The 27,741-nt window shown below is 44.6% G+C and overlaps 1 protein-coding gene across 3 annotated transcripts in view; it reads right to left on the reverse strand.

Annotated features, from left to right (window-relative positions):
* Positions 1-27,741, reverse strand: part of LOC141099730 (poly(rC)-binding protein 3-like) — a 1,815,006-nt gene that overhangs the window by 1,321,786 nt on the left and 465,479 nt on the right. For all 3 annotated transcript variants that reach the window (XM_073587737.1, XM_073587736.1, XM_073587732.1), the window contains exon 2: positions 10,384-10,439. The gene's annotated coding sequence lies outside the window, so the exon portion shown is untranslated. The remainder of the gene's footprint in view (positions 1-10,383; positions 10,440-27,741) is intronic.

Raw genomic sequence — 27,741 nt, forward strand, 5'->3', positions numbered from 1 at the left:
ATGTTTTACTAATAACAGTGGTATACACCTTCTTTGCATGGTGGGAGAGATACCATGCCAAGGAAGGACCTGTTGAAATGGACCATTGGTTTAAAAATCTATGTAACTTACAGTTAGGCTTGGACTGGCCCACAGGAGAACAGGAGAATCCTTTGGTGGGCCCCTGTGCAAGAGTGGGCCACTACCCTCTTATATGAGCAGTACTTGGCACAATATACTTGAATTACTATATACAGGCAAAGGTGGCATCTTATTCTTTTAACAATCTACCCAGTTCATTGTTATAGAAAATTTTATTGCGTATAATATCATATATGCATGAAGCTGAAAGTGGGCTCCTGGAGTTGGTTACTGGTGGGCCCTTGGCTCCACAGTCCAACATACAGTACAGGTATTTGTATGTATTACCAACTCATGAAGAGGGAATAAGTTCAATTCTTTCCAGGGAAAAAGACAGCATAGCCTCTTTCCTGGTTTTACAGCATGAGCTATACAGCATGCTCATTTACTTCACTAACACTCTGGTGATTGCCCAAAAAGGAGCAACGAGTAATCAGTGACCATAACTTGCCCCTTTTGTGATTAAGTTGATCTCGGTTAGTTTTTGTTTTTCAGTCTTTGTAATAAATGAAAATATTTAATTGGTAAGGATAAGCTTCTGGTGAGTTTTTGATGTTGCAGATTTTCTGCAGCAATCAGTTTTTAACATGCTTTTTATCGTGTTTGTGACACTGTTTTTTGTCTCATTTTGGCGAGTCGTGCTTTAAACAAAGCTGTGATTTTTTTACAATTCCTCGCATTTGGCTTTGACAAAACTTTATTGATACAGTCATATGTATTCATATGTAGTCATACAGTCATTCCATTCGATGCATTTCCGATGCAGATATACTAAAAATGCATCTATGTTTTTACTTGTGGATCTTTCTCGTCTATTACAAGCCTATGGGGAAAATCTGGACAAAAAAACTCAGTGTACCCGCAAAAGCAATTGACATATTTTGGATTTGAAACATTCAACGCAGGTCAGTTTACACTGAGTAAAAAGAAGCACAGTGGGCAGGAGATGTCTAGAAATCCCACCCATTTTGCTGGAACAGTAAGACGCTGCATTTCTGATGCAGCGAAATTACACGTAAGCACACAGTCTTAGCTGCAAAGGCAACCATTGTAAAATAAATCATGAATGGACGGACGGCATGACATTCAATACTTTTCCTAACATGCATTTAACTTTGCTTCTTGCAAACAGTAGAATCTAATAGCAAATTCACCAGGAACATAAAATAAAAGACATTGAAAGCACTGAATAAAAAAAACTGTACAATAATTTCATAGATAATAATATGCAATTGGCTGAACCTTGAAGGCTAAACATAGTTACATTACATTATCTTGCTGTATACAAACTAATAAAAAGCCACTCTTAGAAGCCTGTATTTTACAATTCCTTTTGGACATAAGATTTGACTTTGATAAAGAGCTACATATCAATGATGCATAGGTAAGCAGCTGAAAGCATAGCTAAGTTTCTTTATAATCTAATTCTAAAACAGTATTCAGAAAAGCTTTCATTTCTAGCCCCAATCTCCACTTCAGCTCTATTTGCCAGACAGACACTGTCAAATAACATTAAAGTCACCCACAGATCGGTATATTGAGTGACAGAGCCGGCCTCTCTAGAGAAAGATGGAGCACTGCAGGTCTTCACACTGCCAAAACACATACACTAATTATTTCCACATTGCTTGACACTGCCAGCAGACCCTTTTTAGTTTCATATGCCATCACTGGAATCAATTCTTTAAGGAAGTTATTTTCTACCCGCGTGGAACAGAATCAGTGACACATGCTTACAGGTTAACACAGAATTTAGCATTGTTGTAGCTCGGCTTCATGACTGCAATTTGAAACTGTGACTTTTCAATATCTATGTAACTGTGAGAATTGTAAGGAAGTGTCTCCTGGCAATCTGCGGTCAAGCTCTTAGGGTACTTGCATCGAGCATGTGATATTAGAAGAAATTAAAAAAATTGACATATGCAAAGGGGGCAAATAAAAAAAAGGAAATGGAATGGGTGGACAGAGGTAGATAGAAAGATGATCATATTTGCATTTATTCACTCTGAGGAAAAAAAAACATTTGAGCAATCTAACAACAATGATCTTTCCCCAGCCAGGACTGGATCTAGGGGAGAGATGATCACATTACCATCATAGATGGGGATTCAGTACCATTAAAGCAATAGGACTCTGGAACTCTCTGCTGGGGCTTATTCACATGTCAGTATTTGGTCAGTATTTATCATCAGTGTTTGTATGTTCTTTGTTTTGGAGACACTCCTGGCTTTGGCATACAGTTATTGATGATATACTGATCAAAACAATGATGTGTGAATAAAGGCTTAGGGTCGCTCAGAGAAAAAATAAGGGAGTTCCAACATCTGCTTAATTATGCAGCTAAAACATTGCTTTTAATGAGAAAAATATAAAATTATAAGAACAAAAACATGCCAAACAAAAATGGGGAGAAGGAGAGGTAAACACGGGGGAGGTGAGAGGAAGATAAAAGCTCTTAATCTTGGACTTGGTCAGAACTAAGAGTTTTACAGCTTGCAATGCATAGACCTGTGTCCTTTTATCTCCCCCACACCCGTGTTTACCTCCCCTTCTCTCCCCATTTTTGTTTGACATGTTTTTGTTCTTAAAATTTTATTTTTTTATCATTAAAAGTCATGTTTTAACTCTGCACAATTAATCGAAAGCTGGAACCCCCTTGTTTTCACTCTGCTTGTTGCCCAGTTGCCCATCTGGAGTCCGCACACCGCATTCTTTTGATGGAGGCCTCAATTGTGCTGAATAATCACTCTACCCTTCTTCACTTTTTTCACTCATAATCATTAGAGTCACTCACACAAACGTATACATTTGTATACAAGTGCTATCCTATATTTTATCGGATAGCTCTCTGATCAATTTTATACTATGGGGCAGTGCAAATTGCATCATGCACATCCATCCAAGTCTATGTTTGCGATAAAAGCAAAGAACTGCACTTGGACGTCACTTGTATGCACACTGAGACAATGGAGAAGATGGATAAATTCTCTCTCTTCTCAGTTGCGCTATGACTCTGTCAAGTGAGACTGATACTAGGCTAAAACTCTGATCAGAGTTTGATGCAAGTATCATCTACATAATTGAGCCAATTCTCCGCATGAGAGAATCATCGCTCATGTGACCCCTTCTTTACGGGCAGTTTTATTGTTAAAACGGACCTACTGTACTGTATACTAAACTACCTTTGCATAGAGCAATAGTATACGTGACTATAAGAAACTTTGCAATTTTAATTCAGATCAAAACTGAGGATGATTCAGAGGCTGATTCAGATCAACACAGCTAGGTGTTGCTGTCCCCATGTTGCTGCAGCTTGTCTCTGTGAACTAAAAAGAGCATGAAGAGTAGGCAGCAACTCTCTGTGCAGTGGGTTGTAGAACGGAGGGCCTCATGACCAAGAGGTATGCCAGGCCCTAATAGGGGTAGAACAAAGCAAGGATAAACAAAAATGAAGTTTTAGGAGGGGGTGGGCTAGAATCGAAAATGGTGGATGGGAGGGGTTTAAGGTTCAAATTAGGGTGTGGTATTAGGGATGTCCTTGGTTCCTAGGGTGTCGGATGTGGAGTCTGAGGAGGAGGACATGGTGTCTACAGGAGAGGAATCGGAGGAGGATCATCGGGGGAGATATGCAATGGCCGTTCCGAGGGGGACTCAAAGTCGGCCCGGTAAGCATTGTGGTCACTGTAATGCAGCAAATGGTTGTGATGAGGGTGGCAGGCAGAATGCTGTACAGGTGGGGTCAGCACATAGTGAATTGTCGCAGTTGTTGGGAATGATGCGTGAATTTATGGGAGTGGCTAAGTCTTCCCCAGTGACAGTGTGGCAAGGGGGTGGGGCACACATGGTACAATCAGCTACAGTAGTTTCAGCTACGGTAGGGGTGGCAACTGATATTCAAGGTGTAGCTCAGCTTGAAGGGGGCCCCTGAGTCCGATAGTGTGCTAAATATTGACTCACTGAGACTGGACAATAGGGCTCGTGTGGAAGTGTATGTTTGTTTTGATGGGCCTTTGGGGGCACATTTAAAGTAGGAGGTAAAAGAAAAAATATGGAGAGATGAATATATAGAATTTTTTTCATTATTGCCATTGGAGAAGTTTAATTTGGACAGGCTATAGTTGATGGAGAGTAAAAAAGAGGAAGAGGAAAGGCATAGATGTCAGTTGATTCCTAGAACTTTCACAAATTGGTTGCAGGTGTTTTCCATTTTGGCAAGTGTGGTGGGGGAAAAGAACCCAGAAAAATGTTCATTTTTTTTGCTATCTGGATAGCATTGGGGAGGCATGTCGTACGTATGGTGGGACTGGTTGGTTACGGTATGACGAATAGTTTAGGCAGAGGAAGGCAGTTCGTATGAGTTTGCGATGGGATAACAATGACATAAGTTTGTGGATGCGCTTAATGTTGGCACCAAGAGGGTCGCCGTCTTCCTTTCTTGGGGCTGCTGGGGTACCTGCCTGTGCAGGGGCACCACTGGGGTGAGCAAAGAAGGGATTGTGTTGGCGATTCAATGAGAAGGAATGTAATTTTACGTCATGTCGGTTTAAACATGAATGTTCTGGTTGTGGAGGACAACACAGCTTCTCAAAGTGCTTTAAGAGAGGAAATGGAAAGCTTGGGGAAGCTGCGGGTAAGAGGGAAGACTACAGTCAGGGTAGAGCAGATGGAGCGGTATTTAGATGATTCTCCTGATAGGGAGGCGGCATGTTTGTTGAAGGAGGGTTTTCGGTTTGGTTTTCAGGTACCTTCAGTTGTGAAGGAGGTATCAGTTTTGGTTTGAAATTTGAAATCTGCTATGGAACTGCCAGAATTAGTAGGTCAAAAATTGGGTAAAAAAGTGGAGTTGGGCAGGATGGCTGGCCCATTTCGGGCATTACCATGGCCGCATTTAAAGATTTCTCCATTGGGTTTGGTCCCAAAGAAAGAACCAAATAAGTATCGATTGATATACCATTTATCATACCCAGAGGGAGGGTTGGTCAATGATGGCATCGATCCTGAGTTGGTATCTGTGTCTTACATGTCATTCGATAAGGCAGTGGAGTGGGTAAGGCAGTGTGGTCAAGGCGCATTGTTGGCCAAAGTAGATTTAGGGGCGGTGTTTCGTTTGTTGCCTGTCCAGCCTGACAGTTTTCACCTGTTGAGTTGTTTTTGGGAAGGGCATTATTATGTTGATTGTTGTTTACCATGGGATATTCAATATCATGTTCTTATTTTGAGAAGTTTAGTTCTTTTTTGGAATGGGTGGTTCGCACGGAGGCAGGTGCACATTCCATTATTCACTATCTTGAAGATTTTTTTGTGTATTGGACCTTCTGTGTCTCCGATGTGCACAATATTACTGCGGACAATGGAAAAAGTAGCGGAGAGGTTTGGGATCCCTCTGGCTGGCTGAGAAGACGGTTGGTCCAACTACCACGCTGTGCTTTCTGGGCATTGAAATTGATACGGTGGTGATGGAATGTCATTTGCCAGTTGAGAAGCTGGAGGATTTGAAAATGGTCATACACAAGGCATTGAGAGCCCGCAAGATCCAGTTGTGTCAGTTGCAATCTTTACTGGGTAAATTGAATTTTGGGTGCAGGATTTTACCCATGGGTAGAGTATTTACCAGGAGGTTGGCTGTAGCAACGGTATGTGTGACTCGCCGACAGCATTTTATTTCATTGAATGCGGGTCAAAAAGCGGATTTACGCATGTGGAAGCAGTGTTTGGACAGTTATAATGGGTGGTCGGTGTGGTTGGATGAGGTAGTGGATAATGTTGATTTAGAGTTGGTGACAGATGCAACAGTATCATTGGGATTTGGAGCCTAGTTTCAAGGCCAGTGGTTGGCCGGGAAGTGGCCGGATGAATGGAGAGTCAATGGACTGACAAAGAATTTAGTTGTCTTAGAGCTATTTCCCATTGTGGTAGCCAAGAAGGTGTGAGAGGAGGTGTTGCGAAACAATAAGGTGAGGTTTTTGTGTGATAACAAGAGTGTAGTGTGGATTATTAATCACTTGTCAGCACCTTCTCCCACCGTGGTGAACTTGATGTGTCATTTGGTACCTCGATGCTTACATTTGAATGTATAGTTGAGGGCGAAGCATGTGCCAGGAGTCAAAAATTCCACTGCTGATGCAATTTCTCGCTTTCTGTGTGGCCTATTTCGGAAGCTGGCGCCGGAGTCAGAGCAGCACGGAACACACTGGCCGTAGCACTTATGGAATCTGGTATTGGTTTAGCAATGAGGTTAATTGAGGCATCGGTGGCTCTGGGAATGTGGCATCAATATAATTTGTTGTGTTGGTATAGGTTGGAGTAGAATACAGGGAGCTGTCAGTCTGATGAAGATAGAGTGGAGTTGTTATACATGATCGGCCAGTTATGTGAGGAAGGGTTGTCAGTGTCGGTGTTGAATGGGTGAATGGCGGCATTGTTTTTTTTTGTTCAAATTGTCTGGCGCAAAAGATGTTTCCAAGACTTTTGTGATACGACAAGCATTGAAGGGGTACAGGAAAGAAAGGTCGGTTTGGGATTGGAGGCACCCGATCTCACTTCATATGCTGGGTAGGATGTTGGCAGCATTGGAGAATGTTTGTCAGTCTAGATATGAAACATTGTTGTTTCAGACGGCTTTCAGTTTAGCTTTCTTTGGCGCATTTCAAATAAGTGAATTAGTTAGTAAGAAGTGTGGTCATCAAGGGGGTTTGCAATTTTGTGATGTTCTATGTGAACCCGAGGTTATTTGTTGTAGACTTTGGAGGTCGAAGACAGATATACTGTATATAGTGAGGGTTGTATGGTAGAACTATGGGCGGTGGATGGATTAACGGAATGCCGGGTATAGAGAACGTCTCAATTTCTGTTGTGAGGAGCGATGCCAGGGGTTCTTTGTTGGCTTTGTCTAAATTTCAGTTTATATCCATATTCAAGAGGTCTCATTCATTTCATATAGGGGCAGCAACGGAAGCGGCCTGGTGGGGCCTCAGTGCAATGGTGGTGCGCAACATTGGGAGATGGGAATCATAATGCTTTGCGCCATATGTTCGGGCAGGGATGTTGGATGTTTAACAGTGGAAAAGGGGATTGCAAATTATAATTTTTCTTTTTATGGTTTACGTCTTTTGCAGATGGTTAGCTGTTGGTATGGGTGTTAGGACACTCGTACGTGGTATGGGGAGCTTTATGTGCTGACGTCAGACCGGCTGGCAGTAAACTCGGGTTAAGACAGGATGAGGCAACGGTCAGGTGATTTGGGGTTAGTGGAATGCTCTGGTCCAGGTTGGTTCCAGAATTCTATTTTCATGTGGGTCTGGAGAGACCCCCAGATGTTTTATTGATTCATGCAGGGGGTAATGATTTGGGGTTCTGCACTTCCAGGGATTTGGTTCGGGACATTAAGGCTGACTGCTTAAGGCTCATGGCCGCTCATCTGAGGATAGTCAATGTTTGGTCCAATATTGTGGCTCGTTTGGCGGGAAGATATGGTCTTTCAGTGGAACGTTTAACCAAGGCTCAGATTGAGGTTAATTGGGAGGTGTCACGTTTTTTGGCTAGGAATGAGGTGGTGGTTGTGCGGCATGGCGATCTGGAGGTACCATCCAGGAAGCATTTATGCTGGGATGGGGTGCATTTAACACCTATCGGTATAGATATTTGGTCATCACTGGGTTTGTGAAAAGGTTTAGAGAAGGCCAATAAGGTGTGGAGGGACATTCATGCAAAAGGTGTTATGCATGTCTGTCGTGGTGAGAACGGGTCTGTGGAGAGCCAGGTGATGGTAGCAAAAGGGGGAGTGGGGGCCCATTTAGGTGGGGCAATTACCTACCCCTCCCCTCTTTTGCAAGGGGTCCCTACTGGGCTGAGGTCTCGGCAGGACAATGTAATTGGTGGTGCCATTCAGTTGGGTCCTTGAACTGGTGTGGTGCGGTGGAGGGCCTAATGTGTGGCTGATGGCGCAATAAAAGTTTGGTACACGGCTTTCACAGATCCCGTTCCTTATCTGTCAATATATTGTTATGTTCAATTCTTGTAATGTAAATATGTTAATAAACAGGGCTGCTGTGGCCTATTTTATCCAAAAGGTTTAGTTATGTGTCTGTGGCTATTATAGGTGTAAGGGTTACATAAGATGTTGGTTAAAATGGGGGGCTGAGTCAGACATTCCAAGGTCAATTGGGCCTGTACTGCAAGCCATAGGCTGCATAAGGAAGGGCCTCATGACCAGGAGGTATGCCAGGCCCTAATAGGTGTAGAACAAAGCAAGGACAAATTAAAATGGCGTTTTAGGAGGTGGGTGGGTTAGGATCTAAAATGGTGGATGGGAGGGGTTTAAGGTTCAAATTAGGATGGGGCATTAGTGAAAGGGGGCATGAATGGGGTCATTTGATTGGCTAAGGGGGCCAGGTATAAAAGGAGGGGATTGGAGGGGCAGGGACAGTATTTTATTACATCGGAGAGAAAGCTGACAAAAGATGGATATGGTTTTATGTAGTGTGACATATGAGGTTTGGGAGAAAGGTTTGAGTGTGTGAATGTCATGGCAGTTGGCGGGAATGGGTCTGTGGAGAGCAAGGTGATGGTAGCAAAAGGGGGAGTGGGGGCCCGGTTAGGTGGGGCAGTTACCTACCCCTCCCTTCTTTTGCAAGGGGTCCCTGCTGGGCTGAGGTCTCGGCAGGACAATTTAATTGGTGGCGCCATTCAGTGGGGTCCTTGAACCGGTTTGGTGCGATTGAGGGCATAAGCATGAGGGTCCTTGAACTGGTGTGGTGCAGTTGAGGGCTTAATGTGCGGCTGATGGCGCAGTAAAAATTTGGTACATGGATTTCACAGATCCCGTTCCTTATTTGTCAATATATTGTTATGCTCAATTCTTGTAATGTAAATATGTTAATAAACAGGGCTGCTGCGGCCTATTTTATCCAAAAGGTTTGGTTATATGTCTGTGGTTACTATAGGTGTAAGGGTTACATAACATGGTGGTTGAAATGGGGGGGCTGAGTCAGACATTCTAAGGTCATGTCTGCGAGAGTAATGACTGCTGCTTGTCTCCTCCCAGTAAGCAGTAGATTGCCAAATACAGATAAAGCATGCAAAGGGGAAAACTGGTGGCAAGATAGAAGTCACATAATGGTCAGAAATGGTGTTGTTCCTCATATACACAGGACTCCTTATTCTGAAAGGTTACTTCAAAAGCACGGTTATCCTTTACTGAGAATGTCTTTTTTCAAAGATATACAATAACTAAGATTCACAATGCTCCAAAAATATATTTGGCATCAGTGACAATTAATTATTTCTGTACTGCAAAGGCTGGTTTCACATTAGTGCTTTTTAAGCGCACGCACGGCCGGGGGTAGCTCCGCCCCCGAGCCGGCTCTCTGCCCGGCGTGCCCGCCCCTTGCTTGTAGCGCCGCCTCCTAGTGCACAGCGGCGCCTGCGATCGGCGCACCCTATCTTTAGCATAGGGTGCGCAGATCGTGCGCAGGCCGTGCGCTAGTTGCGCTTTGACCTGCGCTGCGCACTTTTGACGGTGCGCCGTGCACGCCAAAATCCAACTTTTCGGATTTTGGCGCGCACGGCGCACCGTCAAAAGTGCGCAGCGCAGGTCAAAGCGCAACTAGCGCACGGCCTGCGCACGATCTGCGCACCCTATGCTAAAGATAGGGTGCGCCGATCGCAGGCGCCGCTGTGCGCTAGGAGGCGGCGCTACAAGCAAGGGGCGGGCACGCCGGGCAGAGAGCCGGCTCGGGGGCGGAGCTACCCCCGGCCGTGCGTGCGCTTAAAAAGCGCTAATGTGAAACCAGCCTAAGCATTTTTTTCAAAATGTTTGTTTTACCAAGTCGAGTCAGATATAATAAAAGTTGCAAGAATAATGGATTAGGCTTCATTCAGATATCGGTGATTTTTCTGGTATGCCAACAAAGGGTCCATTTTTCATCAGTGTATCGGTTTTTACTATCAGTGCTTAATCAATGATTTTTTATTTGCATGAAAATAGAAATAAAAGATTTTCCCTCCATAACAATGTTAATTAATGATCTGCACACATATTACACACAAATGGTAATATGTTCTGCCACAGATTTTGAAGAACCCATAGAACTAATATTGTTAATTTTTAGCCATTATTTGGATAAAAAATGGACATGTTATGTGATTTTTTTTGTGGACACACAGCAAAAAAACACAAACGTGATCAGCTTCATATATTATAATGGGTAGCACACATATGTAATTCACAGATGTCTGAATGAAACCTTAAGAAAAAATATTTACCTTATTATATCCTGTGATGTTTGATGATAATTCTGCAGAGTGGTATTAAATCCAACCTGTAAAATTAAAAAGTACTAATATCAGTATAATAATAAATTTATGCAATTTTCAGTTTATTTGTAAAAAATGTCTTTAACCCCTTCATGACCGGAGTTTTTTTTTCAGTTTTTTGCGTTTTCGTTTTTTGCTCCCTTTCTTTTAAGAGCCATAACATTTTTATTTTTCTGTCAATATGGCCGTGTCAGGGCTTGTTTTTTGCGGGACAAGTTGTACTTTTGAACAACAACATTGTTTTGACCATGTCATGTACTAGAAAACAGGAAACAAATTCCAAATATGGTGAAATTGCAAAAAAGTGCAATACCACACTTGTTTTTTGTTTGACTTTTATACTAAGTTCACTAAATGCTAAAGCTGATCTGCCATTATAATTCTCCAGGTCATTACAAGTTCTTAGATACCAAACATGTCAAGATTCTTTTTATCTAAGTGGTGAAAAAAAATTCCAAACTTTGTTAAAAAGAAAAATTGCGCCATTTTCCGATACCCATGGTGTCTCCATTTTTCATGTTCTCAGGTTGGGTGAGGGCTTATTTTTTGGGAGCCAAGCTGACATTTTTAATGATACCATTTTGGTGCAGATACGATCTTTTGATTGCCCATTATTGCATTTTAATGCAATGTCGCGGCGACCAAAAAAATGTAATTGACTTTTTTCTCACTACGCTGTTTAGAGATCAGGTTAATTCTTTTTTTTATTGATAGATCGGACGATTCTGAATGCAGTGATACCAAATATGTTTATGTTTGATTTTATTATTGTTTTATTTTGAATGGGGCGAAAGGGGGGTGATTTGAACTTTTGTTTATTTTTTATTCTTTTATATTTTTTAAAACATTATTTTTAACTTTTGGCATGCCTCAATAGTCTCCATGGGAGACTAGAAGCTTCCACAACCAGATTGGCTCTCCTACATACAGGAGATGATCACATTGTCTCTATGTAATAGAATTACTCACTTGCTATGAGCGCCGACCACTGGGTGGCGCTCAGAGCAAGTCGGCAGTGACAACCATAGAGGTCTCCAGGAGACCTCTGGTTGTCATGCCTTTGAACCAGTGACCCGCGATCACGTGATGGGGTCACTGGTGCATGGATTTCAAGCCTGATGGCCGGAAGCATGAGTTAAATGACACTGTCAGTGTTTTACAGCAGTATTTAACGGGTTAATAGCCGTGGGTGTATTTCGATTCCACCAGTGGCTATTCTGGGCACATGTCAGCTATTCAATACAGCTGACATGTCCCGGGAAAGATGTGGGCTCACCTCCGGAGCCCACATCAAAGGGAGGGAGTCCAACATCCGCATACTATTATGCCTGACGCCAGAAAGGGGTTAATTAAATCAGTTTTAAAGCGTTAAAAGGTATTTCCAGGCAATTTTACTTCTTTTAAGATTACTTTGGGTGGTCTACTTTCTGCTCCATGTGTATGGACACATAACCACTAGAGCAAATGAATGGACAGAGGCTGGACAGACATTTATCTGAGATGGTTTAGTGAGTCCTGCATTGAATAGGAGGTTGGACACAATGACCCTGGAGTTCCCTTCCAACTCTAAAGGTACTGTCACACTTAGCGATGTACCAGCGATCCCGACCAGCGATATGACGCGGTCAGGATCGCTGGTACATCGCTAAGTGGTCGCTAGTGAGCTGCCACATAGGCAGATCTCACTAGCGACATCGCTGGGGACGGGGATCGCTACTTACCTGTCACACCAGGCGATCCTGCGTCCTCCCGCCCGGCTCCACGCGTCGCTCGTCCTCACAGCAGGAAGCGCCACAGGAAGCTGACGACGAGAAACAGTCCTGGACGTTCTCGCGCGATCAGCGATAAGCAGCAGGGGAGCCGGTCGCTGGTAAGTATCAGACACAGAGATATCGCTAGCAATATCGCTATAACGTCACTAGTTATAGCGATATTGCTAGCGATATCTCTTAGTGTGACATGCCCTTTACATTCTATGGTTCTATGATTCTATGACACAGTGGTGACGTTTTGGCCACTTCTGCAAGCAGTTAGCATATATGGTCCTATCTGTTCAGATGAAACAAAAACATAGAGACAGCCATGGGTCTCTGGAAGTGTTGGAGCAGGAGCGGCAGGTGATTGCTAAAGTTAAATACACCTATTTATAGGCAGATTGCTACACAGACACTACTTTATATTAAAATTCTGTCCAATACTTAAGAATGGGGTTGTGACTAATTCATTTACATATCTGAAATTGATATTTGACTTAAGAACATAACATTAGGGTGCTGCCTATCAAGCACAATGTTTATAAAAAAATGATTAGTCAATATTCATTAAATGGACTGTCTAGCCTGTTTGCACCTTCATGACCGGGCCGAATTTTACAATTCTAACCAGAGTCAATTTATGTGGTAATAACTATGGAATGCTTCAATGGATCCCACTGATTCTGAGAATGTTTTTTCATGTCATATTGTATTACATGATAGTTGTAAAATTTCTTCAGTATAACTTGGGTTTATTTGTGAAAAAAATTGGAAATTTGACAAAAAATTTTGCAATATTCAAACTCAAGTTTATGCCCTTAAATAAGAGTCATGTCACACAAAATACTTAATATATAGCATTTCCCCCATGTCTACTTTACATCAACACAATTTTTTAAACTTATTTATTTTTTGTTAGGAAGTTAGAAGGGTTAAAAGTTGTCCAGAGAGTTCTCATTTTTCCAACAAAATTTACAAAACCATTTTTTTAGGCACCACATGACATTTAAAGTGACTTTGAGGGACCCTTTATGACAGAAAATACCCAAAAGTGACACCATTCTAAAAACTGTACCCCTCAATGTATTTAAAACAACATTAAAAAAGAATATTAACCCTTCAAGTGTTTCACAAAAATTAATGGAATGTGGAAGAAAAAAAATATCATTTAACTTCTTTCATAAATATTTTATTTAGACCCCCAATTTCTTTATTTTCACAAGGGAAACAGGAGAAAATGGACCCCAAAATTTGTTGTGCAATTTCTCCTGAGCAAGTCGATACCCTATATAAGGTCCTATTGGCCCATACATAGTAACACGGAGGACCGTAAAGACTAAGTACTGATAACGAAAAAAGGATCCTCCAAAAGCAAAATAGTGTCTAAAAAGTATCGATTTTTATTTAAGAATTATTTTAAAAAAGGACATAATTTAAAAAAGGAGATGGTAACACATACAAACAGAAAACGAAAAATATACTGTGCAGAGAGTATATTAAGAATCACTCCATTTATAGAGGTTTATGCATATAGAGCCTGTAAACTAGGAAGTACCTAATATTGATGATAGAAATATATGCCGCAGTCTTAAATACACTAACAATGCAATATGCATCATAATGAATATTCAAGACAGTAAGGGTTAGGCTAGGTTCACATTAGTGTTTGAATCTGCAGCGTATTATCCGCATCTGCAAATGCATGCAAAAACGCATGCAAAACGCATGTTTGCGCAGGTTTTTTTATCTTACGCATAACGGAAAAAAAAGCTGCATGTACATGCATTTGTATGCGTTTTTACATGCGTTTGCGCTGTTTATGCGCATGCGTTTGGTATGACATCAGACAAAAATGGGCATGTCTCATGGGATTTCTATATGTATTTTGAATAACGCATGTGTATCGAATGCCATAGCGCATTTCCAGAACATTTGTACTACCAGTAACGTGGAATCCCCCTATATTTCCATTGACAGTTGATGGACCTTGGTGGATGCTTGCTATTTTTGTGGATTGATTTGAAGCTTTTGTTGGAAACATTTTACATAATGTTTAGAATCACATTTATTCATCACTCTCCGCTGAACACTTACTTTGGGTTTCCCCTCTAAATCTTTGAGTGACGTGATTTAGATAAATCCCCCTGAGGGAACCATTCACTATAATGAGGCAGCAGAGTTACTCTGGACTCCGTCTGGCCTCTGTAGAATAGTTTTGTTATTTTCAGAAGTGCATAAAACTGTGGTGGGCCGCACCGTTATGCATGCCTAAAAAGATTGACACTGCCGGATCACAGGCCAGACAATATCCACAGTGCCTGAATCTGCCTTATTATAGGGAATCTTCCGCCGGGGGTTCCATTTGAATCACGTATTTCAGGGATTTACATGGAAACCCCGGTGTAAGTGCTCAGCGCAAAGCACAGGATAAATGTGAGTCGAGCCTTACTGCAATCTTTGGAAGGCAGAATGAAAAAATCAACAGCAGGTGAAGAATAGGTTTTATTTATTTTTTACGCTGCTCCTCATGTGTTGTAAGTGATTAGACGACTTTATTCTTCTGGTCAGTGCGATTACAGTAATACCAGATTTATATAGTTTTTTATGTTTGCCTACTGCCACGCACTAAAAGATGCATTTTATTGCAAAAACTAGTTTTTTCATCTCCAAATTTTTACAGCTATAATTTTTCTATATTTATGCCAAAAGATTCATGTGACAGCTTGTTTTATGAGGAACGAATTGACATCATTGGTACTATTTTCGGTCTCAATGTTTTTGATCGCTTTCTATTATGATTTTTGTGAAGCAGAATGAACAGAAACAGCATTTGGGGATTTTTTTTATGCTGTTCCGCTTGTAGTAAAATTGATAAGACTGCTTTATTTTTTGAGTCAGTACGATTACATCAATACCACATTTACATTTTTTTTGCCGCTTTTACACAATAAAAACTATTAATAAAAAAACAATTATTTTTACATTGCTTCATTCTGACAGCTATATCTTTCTTATTTTTCCACTAATTAAGCTGTTTGGAAGATTGCTTTTTGCAGGACATTTTTGATCTGATCACTGTTTTATTCCATTGCAATGCATGAGTATGGTATTGGATTATAACTGTCAGTGCTGCACTGACACCAGCCCCTGAGACCGTGCTCTTCGCATGGTCTAAGGGGTTTACTGTAGCCTGGTGACCCAGATGTCATCATGATGACATTAGGTCACCATTTCAACGATCGGGCCTCCCATTGCGAGGGCGCCGATCGGAGTGCAGAGCTAAATGCCTGCTAAATGCTGTGATCATAATATTTAGGGGGTAAAAGGCAGTAGCGCCTGTGCTGCAGCATGATCGCACATGTACTGTGCATATAATTAATTTATTTGACGTAATTCTGATATTCATTCAAAAAATCCGTTTGAAAATTGTGATCTGATAGCTGCTACTGTGCAGGTGCTTCTTGCTAGATAAGAAAAATTCCCCCCTCCAAATTGGTGCCACCGGCACCTGTGAAGTAGAAGCTATCAGCGATCGCCAACCTGTCAGAAGCCATACACATGAACATCTAAGCAGAGCACCACATGAAGACCCCCACAGGCCGCCCCGGAGCACGAGCATATCATTAGCGCAAAACTGAAAATAAAGATTAGATAACAATCATAAGATGGATTTCATCAACCAAGTTATCATTGTAATCAGTATAACGGTGTCGACCTGACACTGTCTATAGGTTACTGTGCACAGTCCTGCTGACAGGTTCCCTTTAATTCATGACTTGTATGAGCAGTGATGTCAGCTACACTGTTCCATATAAAAAAATAGAAACTAATCGGGCTAAAGGTATACCCTTGTGGCCTCTTCCTGCTGAATGGAAATCTAAGGATCAATGAAGCTCCCCACTAGAGATGAGTCAATTGATCCGCAGAGGATGAACATTGAGGATGAATTTCCTGAAATTCATATGTTTCGGCACACTCAAATACTCTGCATTTGCAATGAATGCCAAAAAATTCCCAATTTACACACTGCTAAAGACTCAGAGAGGGCAACTATTAGCCGGTACTGAGCGGGCTTCCCTAAAATGCCCTGCAGCTATAACATCACATGGCCTAGTTCAGCTAATCAGGGCTGCATCACATTGGTAGTCTCATTTTGTGAATACTAAATTAAAGATTTAAGTGACATAGTGAAGTACTCAACCTGCATAGTCACTAAGTGTGGCTGTGATCTGATTTATCTGAGATATATTGCAGTAACAGTACCTTAATAACAGCCTCTTTGCATTAGTCACACAATGCAAACAAAAAGGGCATTCTTAAACCCATCAGAGAAAATTTTGCTACTATGCCAAACTCTTGGAACCAAGGCTTGTGTGTCACAGAAAGTGTGCTTCCTGCATTATGAGATGTGCAAACCATGTTTTTTTAAAGCCATATAAAAATCTCCTTAATTCAGAAATGTAAACATAAGTGTATATCTCACAAAGTGTGTATTATGTAAAAATATTTTTTGCACACTTCTTTGATATAATAGCCCATTAGTCCATTGTTAGACAGGTACACGACACCCAAATATCTCTGTAAGTTATCACTAGAGTTGAGCGACTTTTGTTTTTTTAGGGTCGAGTTTCGTTTCGTGAAACCCGACTTTTCCAAAAGTCGGGTCGAGCAAGATCGGCCGACTATAGGGAAAAGTCGGGGTCGTCCCGAAACACGAAACCCAATGTAAGTCAATGGGGAATAAAAGTCGTCAGTGAGAGGACAGGAAACACACCTACAGTGCCCATTTGAATGCCAAAAGCATCAATTCTTCTTACTTAAGCTTGTCAACCTTAATTAACTTCATAATACTAGTTACGCACTGAAAAACGCATGCTCAGTACCTCAGCAGGACAAAAAAAAAATTGGGATTGCTTTTAAAAAAGCAGTTTGCAGAGCAGTGGGTAAACAGCAATGCAGCCGTCAGGAAGCCTTAGAAGGCAGCCCAACAACCAACACCGCTGATCCAGCAAAATATAGCCTCCCCTTGCACTGCACACACAGTGACTGGTGTGTTGTACAGGCAAAATCGCTAGCAGCAGAAGCAGTTTTTGGTGTCTTCTTACCTGCCTAACGCTCTCCCTACAGAATCATCATCAGCAGCAGCAGCTCTCCCTATTCTGAGATCAGCATGAGGAACATGGCGGTCGGCGTGCACGCCCTTTTATACCCCCTGTGACGCCCACCAAAGCAAGAAAATCACTTGCATGCCCTCCTGAAAGATGGTGGTGACCCCTGCCTATGTCATCACGTTGCCCACAGTGTCCGTGGATCCTGATTGGCTGAAAAAGAGCGCAAAACAAACTTTAGAAATGCGACTTTGGCACGTAAGTCGCCGAACTCGTGGCCGACCTCATCCTAGGGTCGGGTTTCGTTTCATGAAACCCGACTTTGCCAAAAGTCGGCGACTTTTGAAATTTTTCGACCCGTTTCGCTCAACTCTAGTTATCACTGCTTTTCCTAAAGTTATGTTTCTGTCACTTTGACATTATTAAGGCTATGCTTGCATTAAAGAGCTCAAAACTGGTTCAGTGCAGTTCTTAAAGACTTGAGAGTGTTATTCACTTTATTCAATTAAAGGACTTTAATTGATTGAATTTATTTTCTGCAAATCAAATTTTTGGGGAAAATTTGGCTTAGCTGGCAAATTAGAATTTCAAAAGATCCTCATAACTCTACTCCCAGCATATATGATAAGGGAGCACTTAAAATGTTAGCTTTAAATAAATCTTTCAATAGTTTTCTTAGCTTTTAATCAAAACAAGTCAAGCAGAAAAATATTTGCCAGTATAGTGTAAGTGTTGCGAAACACCTCTTATACCATTAACTGACAGAGCCTTTAACCCCTTCACCCCCAAGGGTGGTTTGCACGTTCATGACCGGGCCAATTTTTACAATTCTGACCACTGTACCTTTATGAGGTCATAACTCTCGAACGCTTCCATGGATCCCGGTGATTCTGACATTATTTTCTCGTGACATATTGTACTTCATGTTAGTGGTAAAATTTCATTCAAATAACTTGCGTTTATTTGTGAGAAAAACGGAAATTTGGTGAAAATTTTGAAAATTTCGCAATTTTCCAACTTTGAATTTTTATGCCCTTAAATCAGAGATACGGCACACAAAAAACCTGATAACTAACATTTCCCACATGATTACTTTACATCAGCACAATTTTGGAACCAAAATTTTTTTTTGTTAGGAAGTTATAAGGGTTAAAAGTTGACCAGCGATTTCTCATTTTTACAACACCATTTTATTTTTAGGACCACATCACATTTGAAGCCACTTTGAGGGGTCTATATGATAGAAAATACCCAAAAGTGACACCATTCTAAAAACTGCACCCCTTAAGGTGCTCAAAACCACATTCAAGAAGTTTATTAACCCTTTAGGTGCGTCACATGAAATTTTTTGAATATTTAAAAAAAAATGAACATCTAACTTTTTTTCATAAAAAAATACTTCAGGTTCAATTTTTTTTATTTTACCAAGGGTAACAGGAGAAATTGAACTGCAAAAGTTATTGTGCAATTTGTCCTGAGTACGCAGATACCTGATATGTGGGGGGGAACGACTGTTTCGGCGCATGGCAGAGCTCAGAATGGAAGGAGCGGAGTTTGACTTTTTCAATGCAAAATTGGCTGGAATTCAGATTGGACTCCATGTCACGTTTGGAGAGTCCCTGATGTACCTAAACAGTGGAAACCCCCTACAAGTGACCCCATTTTGGAAACTAGACCCCCCAAGGAACTTATCTAGATATGTGGTGAGAACTTTGAACCCACAAGGGCTTTACAGAAGTTTATAACGTACAGCGGTACAATTAAAAAATCATATTTTTTCCACAAAAATGATCTTTTCACCCCAATTTTTATTTTCCCAAGGGTAACAGGACCCTAAAAGTTATTGTGCAATTTGTCCTGAGTACGCTGATACCCCACATGTGGGGGTAAACCACTATTTGGGCGCATGGCAGAGCTCGGAAGGGAAGCAGCGCCATTTGATGTTTTTGGCTGGAATTGAGATTGGACACCATGTCGCGTTTGGAAAACCCCTGATGTACCAAAACAGTGGAAACCCCCCACAAAAGACACCATTTTGGAAAATAGACCCCCTAAGGAACTTATCTAGATGTGTGGTGAGAACTTTGAACCCCCATGGGCTTCACAGAAGTTTATAACATAAAGCCATACAATTAAAAAATCATATTTTTTTCCACAAAAATGATCTTTTCACCCTCAATTCTTATTTTCCCAAGGGTAACAGGACCCTAAAAGTTATTGTGCAATTTGTCCTGAGTACGCTGATACCCCACATGTGGGGGTAAACCACTATTTGGGCGCATGGCAGAGCTCGGAAGGGAAGCAGCGCCACTTGACGTTTTTGGCTGGAATTGAGATCGGACACCATGTCGCGTTTGGAAAACCCCTGATGTACCAAAACAGTGGAAACCCCCCACAAATGACACCATTTTGGAAACTAGACCCCCTAAGGAACTTATCTAGATGTGTGGTGAGCATTTTGACCCCCCCAGTGCTTCACAGAAGTTTACAACGCCCGGGCGTGAAAATAAAAAATTTGTATTTTTTCCACAAACATGATCTTTTAGTCACCATTTTTTTATTTTCCCAAGGGTACCAGGAGAAATTGGACCCCAAAAGTTGTTGTCCAATTTGTCCTGAGTATCAATACCCCATATGTGGGAGAAAACTACTGTATGGGCACACGTCGGGGCTCGGAAGGGAAGTAGTGACGTTTTGGAATGCAGACTTTGATGGAATGGTCTGCGGGTGTCATGTTGCCTTTGGAGAGCCCCTAATGTACCTAAACAGTGGAAACCCCCCACAAATGACACCATTTTGTAAACTAGACCCCCCAAGGAACTTATCTAGATGTGTGGTGAGCACTTTGACCCCCCCAGTGCTTCACAGAAGTTTACAACGCCCGGGCGTGAAAATAAAAAATTCGTATTTTTTCCACAAACATGATCTTTTAGTCACCATTTTTTTATTTTCCCAAGGGTACCAGGAGAAATTGGACCCCAAAAGTTGTTGTCCAATTTGTCCTGAGTACGCTGATTTCCCATATGTGGGAGAAAACTACTGTATGGACACACATCGGGGCTCGGAAGGGAAGCAGTGACGTTTTGGAATGCAGACTTTGATGGAATGGTCTGCGGGTGTCATGTGCGTTTGGAGAGCCCCTGATGTACCTAAACTATTGAAACTCCCCACAAGTGACCCCATTTTGGACACTAGACCCCCCACGGAACTTTTCTAGATGTGTGGTGAGCACTTTGAACCCCCAAGTGCTTCACAGAAGTTTATAACGCTCGGACGTGAAAATAAAAAAATCATTTTTTTCCACAAAAATGATATTTTTGCCCCCAATTTTTTATTTTCCTAAGGGTAACAGGAGAAATTGGACCCCAAAAATTGTTTTGCAATTTGTCCTGAGTAGGCTGATACCCTACATCTGGGGGTAAAACACTGTTTGGGCGCATAGCAGAGCTTGGAAGGGAAGGAGCACCATTTGACTTTTTCAACTCAGAATTGGCTGGAATTGAGATCAGACGCCATGTTGCATTTGGAGAGCCCCTGATGTGCCCAAACAGTGGAAACCCCCAATTCTAACTCCAACCCGAACCCCAACACGCCCCTAACCCTAGCCCTAACCCTAGCCCTAACCCTAGCCCTAGCCCTAACCCTAGCCCTAACCCTAGCCCTAACCCTAGCCCTAGCCCTAACCCTAACCCTACCCTAACCCTACCCCAACACACCCCTAGCCCTAACCCTAGCCCTAACCCTAATGGAAAAATGGAAATAAATACATTTTTTTTATTTTATTATTTTTCCCTAACTAAGGGGGTGATAACGGGGGGTTTGATTTACTATTTATGGCGGTTTTTATGTTTGGCTGCTGTCGCACGCTAAAAGACGCTTTTTATTGTAAAAATAGTTTTTGCATCACCACATATTGAGAGCTATAATTTTTCCGTATTTTGACCCACCGAGTCATGTGAGGTCTTATTTTTTGCGGGACGAGTTGACGTTTTTATTGGTACCATTTTCGGGCACGTGAAATTTTTTGATCGCTTTTTATTCCGATTTTTGTGACGCAGAATGAACAAAAACCAGCATTTCATGAATTTCTTTTGGGGGGGTGCGTTTACACCGTTCCGCGTGCGGTAAAATTGATAAAGCGGTTTTATTCTTCGGGTCAGTACGGTTACAGCGATACCTCATTTAGGTCGTTTTTTTATGTTTTTGTCGGTTTTATGCAATGAAAACTATTTTATATAAAAAATAATTATTTTTGCATCGCTTTATTCTGCGAGTTATAACTTTTTTATTTTTTCACTGATGATGCTGTATGGCAGCTTGTTTTTTGCGGGACAAGATGACGTTTTCAGCGGTACCATGGATATTTATATGCGTCTTTTTGATCACGCGTTATTGCACTTTTTGTTTGGCGGTATGATAATAAATCATTATTTTTTGCTTTGTTTTTTATTTTTGTTTTTTAAGGGGTTCGCTAAAGGGGTTAACTATTGGGAAAGTTTTATAGGGCAGGTCGTTACGGACGCGGCGATACCTAATATGTGTACTTTTATTGTTTTTTTTTTTTATTATTTTCAAAAAATGAATTTATTGGGGAATATTTTTTTTTTTTTTTACTAATTTATTTGGCGATTTTTTTTAATTTATTTTTACACTTTTTTTTTAATTTTTTTTTTACTTTATTACATAGTCCCAGGTGGGACATCACTGTCCTGTGACAGATCGCTGATCTGTCACATCACAGATCACTGTGACAGATCAGCAATCTGTCACAGGCAGTGCACAAGGCTTCCTCATGCCTGCGCTTTGCAGGCACTGAGGAAGCCAGCTTCCCCAGGCCCCCGAAGGCCCCCGTCGCCATCTTGGATTCGGGGCCTGGAGGAAAGGAGCCCCCCGCAGCAGCGCTGCACATTGCGCTGCCGTGGGGGGCTCAGGGAAGCACGGAGGGAGCCCCCTCCCTGCCGATGCTTCCCTTTAACCCCCGGTACACCGCGATCATGTTTGATCGCGGTGTGCAAGGGGTTAACGTGTCGGGGGCGGTCCGTGACCGCCCCTGACACATTGTGCCGGGTGTCAGCTGTGATAATCAGCTGACACCCGGCCGCGATCAGCGGCGCTCACCACGTGGGCGCCGCTGATCGCGGTAGACGTACTATCCCGTCCCCGGTCATACGGGCCCGGGTACCGTGGACGGGATAGTACGTCTCATGTCAGGAAGGGGTTAATTTGTACATAACTCTAAGCTTAATAAACCTTTAAAGAGATGATTGCTAAATAACGGCCTTCTGCATTCAAGGTTAACTGCCTTCAATTATATTGTTTATAATTATGCTATTGTACCATGTAATGTGTGTCCGATGGTCATTGAGTGTTTTATTACTATAATCCTCGTGTAAATCAACTTTGCTGTTTGAGAGCCAAGTACTTCAGCAGTGCCCAGCAAGTTATCCATAGCATACAATATCTTAATATTTTTACACTACGAGTCTGTACCTCTGCTGTAATTATAGCTTTCAACTAGATGTGTATTTCCTGAAGGAAGTACAGATAGTGGTTTGAAATGGTGCCCGGGCTGCCCCTTTAAGAGAGACTTGCCTGTTGCCCCTGCGAGACTTTGAAGTCAGGATCTGTTTTAACTGTGGGTGCCTCTCAGGGGCCACTTTTGGCCTCAGGGTCTGATTTGGTAGGTGGGGCCCCTCAGGATCCGATTCGGTGGCCTGGGCTCCTCATGGCTTGAATTGGTGGCCGGGATCCCTCAGGGTCCGATTTTGAGGCCGGGGCCCCTCAGGGTCTGATTTTGTGGGTGGGGTCACTCAGGGTCCAATTTGGTGGGTGGGCCCCTCTGGGTCTGATTTGGTGGACGGGGCCCCTCAGGGTTCGATTTTGTGAACAGGCCCCCTCAGGGTCCGATTTGGAGAGCTGGGCCCCTCAGGGTCCGATTTGGTGGGCGGGGACCCTCAGGGTCCGATTTGGTGAGCGGGGCCCCTCAGGGTCCGATTTGGTGGGCGGGCCACTCAGGGTCCGATTTGGTGAGCGGGGCACCTCAGAGTTCCATTTGGTGAGCGGGGCCCCTCAGGGTACGATTTGGTGGGTGGGGCCCTTCAGGGTCCAATTTGGTGGGTGGGGCCCCTCTGGGTCTGATTTGGTGGACGGGGCTCCTTAGGGTCCGATTTTGTGAACGGGCCCCTCAGGGTCCGATTTGGAGAGCTGGGCCCCTCAGGGTCCGATTTGGTGGGCGGGGACCCTCAGGGTCCGATTTGGTGAGTGGGGCCCCTCAGGGTCCGATTTGGTGGGTGGGAACCCTCAGGGTCCGATTTGGTGGGCGAGTCCCCTCAGGGTCCGATTTGGTGGGCGGGGCCACTCAGGGTCCGATTTGGTGAGCGGGGCACCTCAGAGTTCCATTTGGTGAGCGGGGCCCCTCAGGGTCCGATTTGGAGGGCGGGGCCACTCAGAATCTGATTTGGTGGGCGGGGCCCCTCAGGGTCCGATTTGGTGAGCGGGACCCCTCAGGGTCCGATTTGGTGAGCGGTGCCCCTCAGGGTCCGATTTGGTGGGTGGGATCTCTCAGAGTCCGATTTGGTGGGCGGGGCCCCACCGGATCTGATTTGGTGGGCGGGGACCCTCAGGGTCCGATTTCGTGAGCGGGGCCCCTCAGAGTTCAATTTGGTGAGCGGGGCCCCTCAGGGTCCGATTTGGTGAGCGGGGCCCCTCAGGGTCCGATTTGGTGGGCGGGGCCCCTCAGGGTCCGATTTGGTGGGCGGGGCCCCTCAGGGTCCGATTTGGTGGGCGGGGCCCCTCAGGATCTGATTTGGTGGGCGGGGCCCCTCAGGGTCCGATTTGGTGGGCGGGGCCCCTCAGGATCTGATTTGGTGGGCGGGGCCCCTCAGGATCTGATTTGGTGGGTGGGGCCCTTCAGGGTCCGATTTGGTGAGCGGGGCCCCTCAGAGTTCAATTTGGTGAGCGGGCCCCTCAGGGTCCGATTTGGTGGGCGGGATCTCTCAGAGTCCGATTTGGTGGGCGGGGCCCCTCAGGGTCTGATTTGGTGGGAGGGCCCCTCAGGGTCCGATTTGGTGGGCGGGATCTCTCAGAGTCCGATTTGGTGGGCGGGGCCCCTCAGGGTCCGATTTGGTGGGCGGGGTCCCTCAGAGTCCGATTTGGTGGGTGGGGCCCCTCAGGGTCCGATTTGGTGGGCGAGGGCGCACTTTGGCGCCCATTCTCTCTCAGGGGCATGCGTCATGTGATGAAGCTAGATTTGCATTAGTGCTGTGGGTTTCGCTTTAAGAGCTGATATTATGTGGCAGAAGCTCTGTCCTGGGGGCGTCATGTAACGTTCATAGTTTTTGGCATAGTAACTGGGTGTGCCTGGGCATGTCAATGAGCTTTACTGCCATTTCAATCGCCTCAGGGCACGTTTTAAGTTTCCCATTCAAATGCATTGAGACAGTGCATTCCAGTGACGGGAAAAAAAATTTTCAAACGCAAATTGCGCAAAAACTACAAATCCGATCGACATGAAAAATACTTAGCACACCTCTCATGGACGCTGGCTTCGAAACAACACCTCAACGGAGTCTGTGCGTGTGAAGGAAGTACAGATAGTGGTTTGAAATGCTGCCCAGGCTGCCCCTTTAAGAGAGACTTGCCTGCTGCACCTGCAAGACTTTCAACTCAGGATCCGTTTTAACTGTGGGTGCCTCTCAGGGGCCACTTTGGCCTCAGGGTCCGATTTTGTGGGTGGGGCCCCTCAGGGTCCAATCTTGTGGCCGGGGCCCCTGAGGGTCGGATTTTGTGGGTGGGGCCCCTCAGGGTCCGATTTTGTGGCCGGGGCCCCTCAGGGTCCGATTTGGTGGGTGGGGCCCCTCAGGGTCAGATTTGGTGAGCGGGGCCCCTCAGGGTCCGATTTGGTGAGTGGGGCCCCTCAGGGTCCGATTTGGTGGGCGAGGGCGCACTTTGGCGCCCATTCTCTCTCAGGGGCATGCGTCATGTGATGAAGCTAGATTTGCATTAGTGCTGTGGGTTTCGCTTTAAGAGCTGATATTATGTGGCAGAAGCTCTGTCCTGGGGGCGTCATGTGACGTTCGTAGTTTTTGGCATAGTAACTGGGTGTGCCTGGGCATGTCAATGAGCTTTACTGCCATTTCAATCGCCTCAGGGCACGTTTTAAGTTTCCCATTCAAATGCATTGAGACAGTGCATTCCAGTGACGGGAAAAAAAATTTTCAAACGCAAATTGCGCAAAAACTACAAATCCGATCGACATGAAAAATACTTAGCACAACTCTCATGGACCCTGGCTTCGAAACAACACCTCAACGGAGTCTGTGCGTGTGAAGGAAGTACAGATAATGGTTTGAAATGCTGCCCAGGCTGCCCCTTTAAGAGAGACTTGCCTGCTGCACCTGCAAGACTTTCAACTCAGGATCCGTTTTAACTGTGGGTGCCTCTCAGGGGCCACTTTGGCCTCAGGGTCTGATTTTGTGGGTGGGGCCCCTCAGGGTCCAATCTTGTGGCCGGGACCCCTGAGGGTCGGATTTTGTGGTTGGGGCCCCTCAGGGTCCGATTTTGTGGCCGGGGCCCCTCAGGGTCCGATTTGGTGGGTGGGGCCCCTCAGGGTCAGATTTGGTGAGCGGGGCCCCTCAGGGTCCGATTTGGTGAGTGGGGCCCCTCAGGGTCCGATTTGGTGGGCGAGGGCGCACTTTGGCGCCCATTCTCTCTCAGGGGCATGCGTCATGTGATGAAGCTAGATTTGCATTAGTGCTGTGGGTTTCGCTTTAAGAGCTGATATTATGTGGCAGAAGCTCTGTCCTGGGGGCGTCATGTGACGTTCGTAGTTTTTGGCATAGTAACTGGGTGTGCCTGGGCATGTCAATGAGCTTTACTGCCATTTCAATCGCCTCAGGGCACGTTTTAAGTTTCCCATTCAAATGCATTGAGACAGTGCATTCCAGTGATGGGAAAAAAATTTTCAAACACAAATTGCGCAAAAACTACAAATCCGATCGACATGAAAAATACTTAGCACACCTCTCATGGACCCTGGCTTCGAAACAACACCTCAACAGAGTCTGTGCGTGTGAAGGAAGTACAGATAGTGGTTTGAAATGCTGCCCAGGCTGCCCCTTTAAGAGAGACTTGCCTGCTGCACCTGCAAGACTTTCAACTCAGGATCCGTTTTAACTGTGGGTGCCTCTCAGGGGCCACTTTGGCCTCAGGGTCTGATTTTGTGGGTGGGGCCCCTCAGGGTCCAATCTTGTGGCCGGGGCCCCTGAGGGTCGGATTTTGTGGGTGGGGCCCCTCAGGGTCCGATTTTGTGGCCGGGGCCCCTCAGGGTCCGATTTGGTGGGTGGGGCCCCTCAGGGTCCTATTTGGTGAGTGGGGCCCCTCAGGGTCTGATTTGGTGGGCGGGATCTATCAGAGTCCGATTTGGTGGGCGGGGCCCCTCAGGGTCCAATTTGGTGGGCGGGGACCCTCGGGGTCCGATTTGGTGGGCGGGGACCCTCGGGGTCCGATTTGGTGGGCAGGGCCCCTCAGGGTCCAATTTGGTGGGCGGGATCTCTCAGAGTCCGATTTGGTGGGCGGGGCCCCTCAGGGTCCAATTTGGTGGGCGGGGACCCTCGGGGTCCGATTTGGTGGGCGGGATCTCTCAGAGTCCGATTTGGTGGGCGGGGCCCCTCAGGGTCCGATTTGGTGGGCGGGGTCCCTCAGAGTCCGATTTGGTGGGTGGGGCCCCTCAGGGTCCGATTTGGTGGGCGAGGGCGCACTTTGGTGCCCATTCTCTCTCAGGGGCATGCGTCATGTGATGAAGCTAGATTTGCATTAGTGCTGTGGGTTTCGCTTTAAGAGCTGATATTATGTGGCAGAAGCTCTGTCCTGGGGGCGTCATGTGACGTTCGTAGTTTTTGGCATAGTAACTGGGTGTGCCTGGGCATGTCAATGAGCTTTACTGCCATTTCAATCGCCTCAGGGCACGTTTTAAGTTTCCCATTCAAATGCATTGAGACAGTGCATTCCAGTGATGGGAAAAAAATTTTTCAAACGCAAATTGCGCAAAAACTACAAATCCGATCGACATGAAAAATACTTAGCACACCTCTCATGGACGCTGGCTTCGAAACAACACCTCAATGGAGTCTGTGCGTGTGAAGGAAGTACAGATAGTGGTTTGAAATGCTGCCCAGGCTGCCCCTTTAGGAGAGACTTGCCTGCTGCACCTGCAAGACTTTCAACTCAGGATCCGTTTTAACTGTGGGTGCCTCTCAGGGGCCACTTTGGCCTCAGGGTCCGATTTTGTGGGTGGGGCCCCTCAGGGTCCAATCTTGTGGCCGGGGCCCCTGAGGGTCGGATTTTGTGGGTGGGGCCCCTCAGGGTCTAATTTGGTGGGCGGGGCCCCTCAGGGTCCGATTTTGTGGGTGGGGTCCCTCATGGTCTGATTTTGTGGGTGGGGCCAC

This window comes from Dendrobates tinctorius, unplaced genomic scaffold (genome assembly GCF_039654945.1).
Source record: "Dendrobates tinctorius isolate UK_male_01 unplaced genomic scaffold, ASM3965494v1 ptg000102l, whole genome shotgun sequence".
Taxonomy (NCBI): Eukaryota; Metazoa; Chordata; class Amphibia; order Anura; family Dendrobatidae; genus Dendrobates; species Dendrobates tinctorius.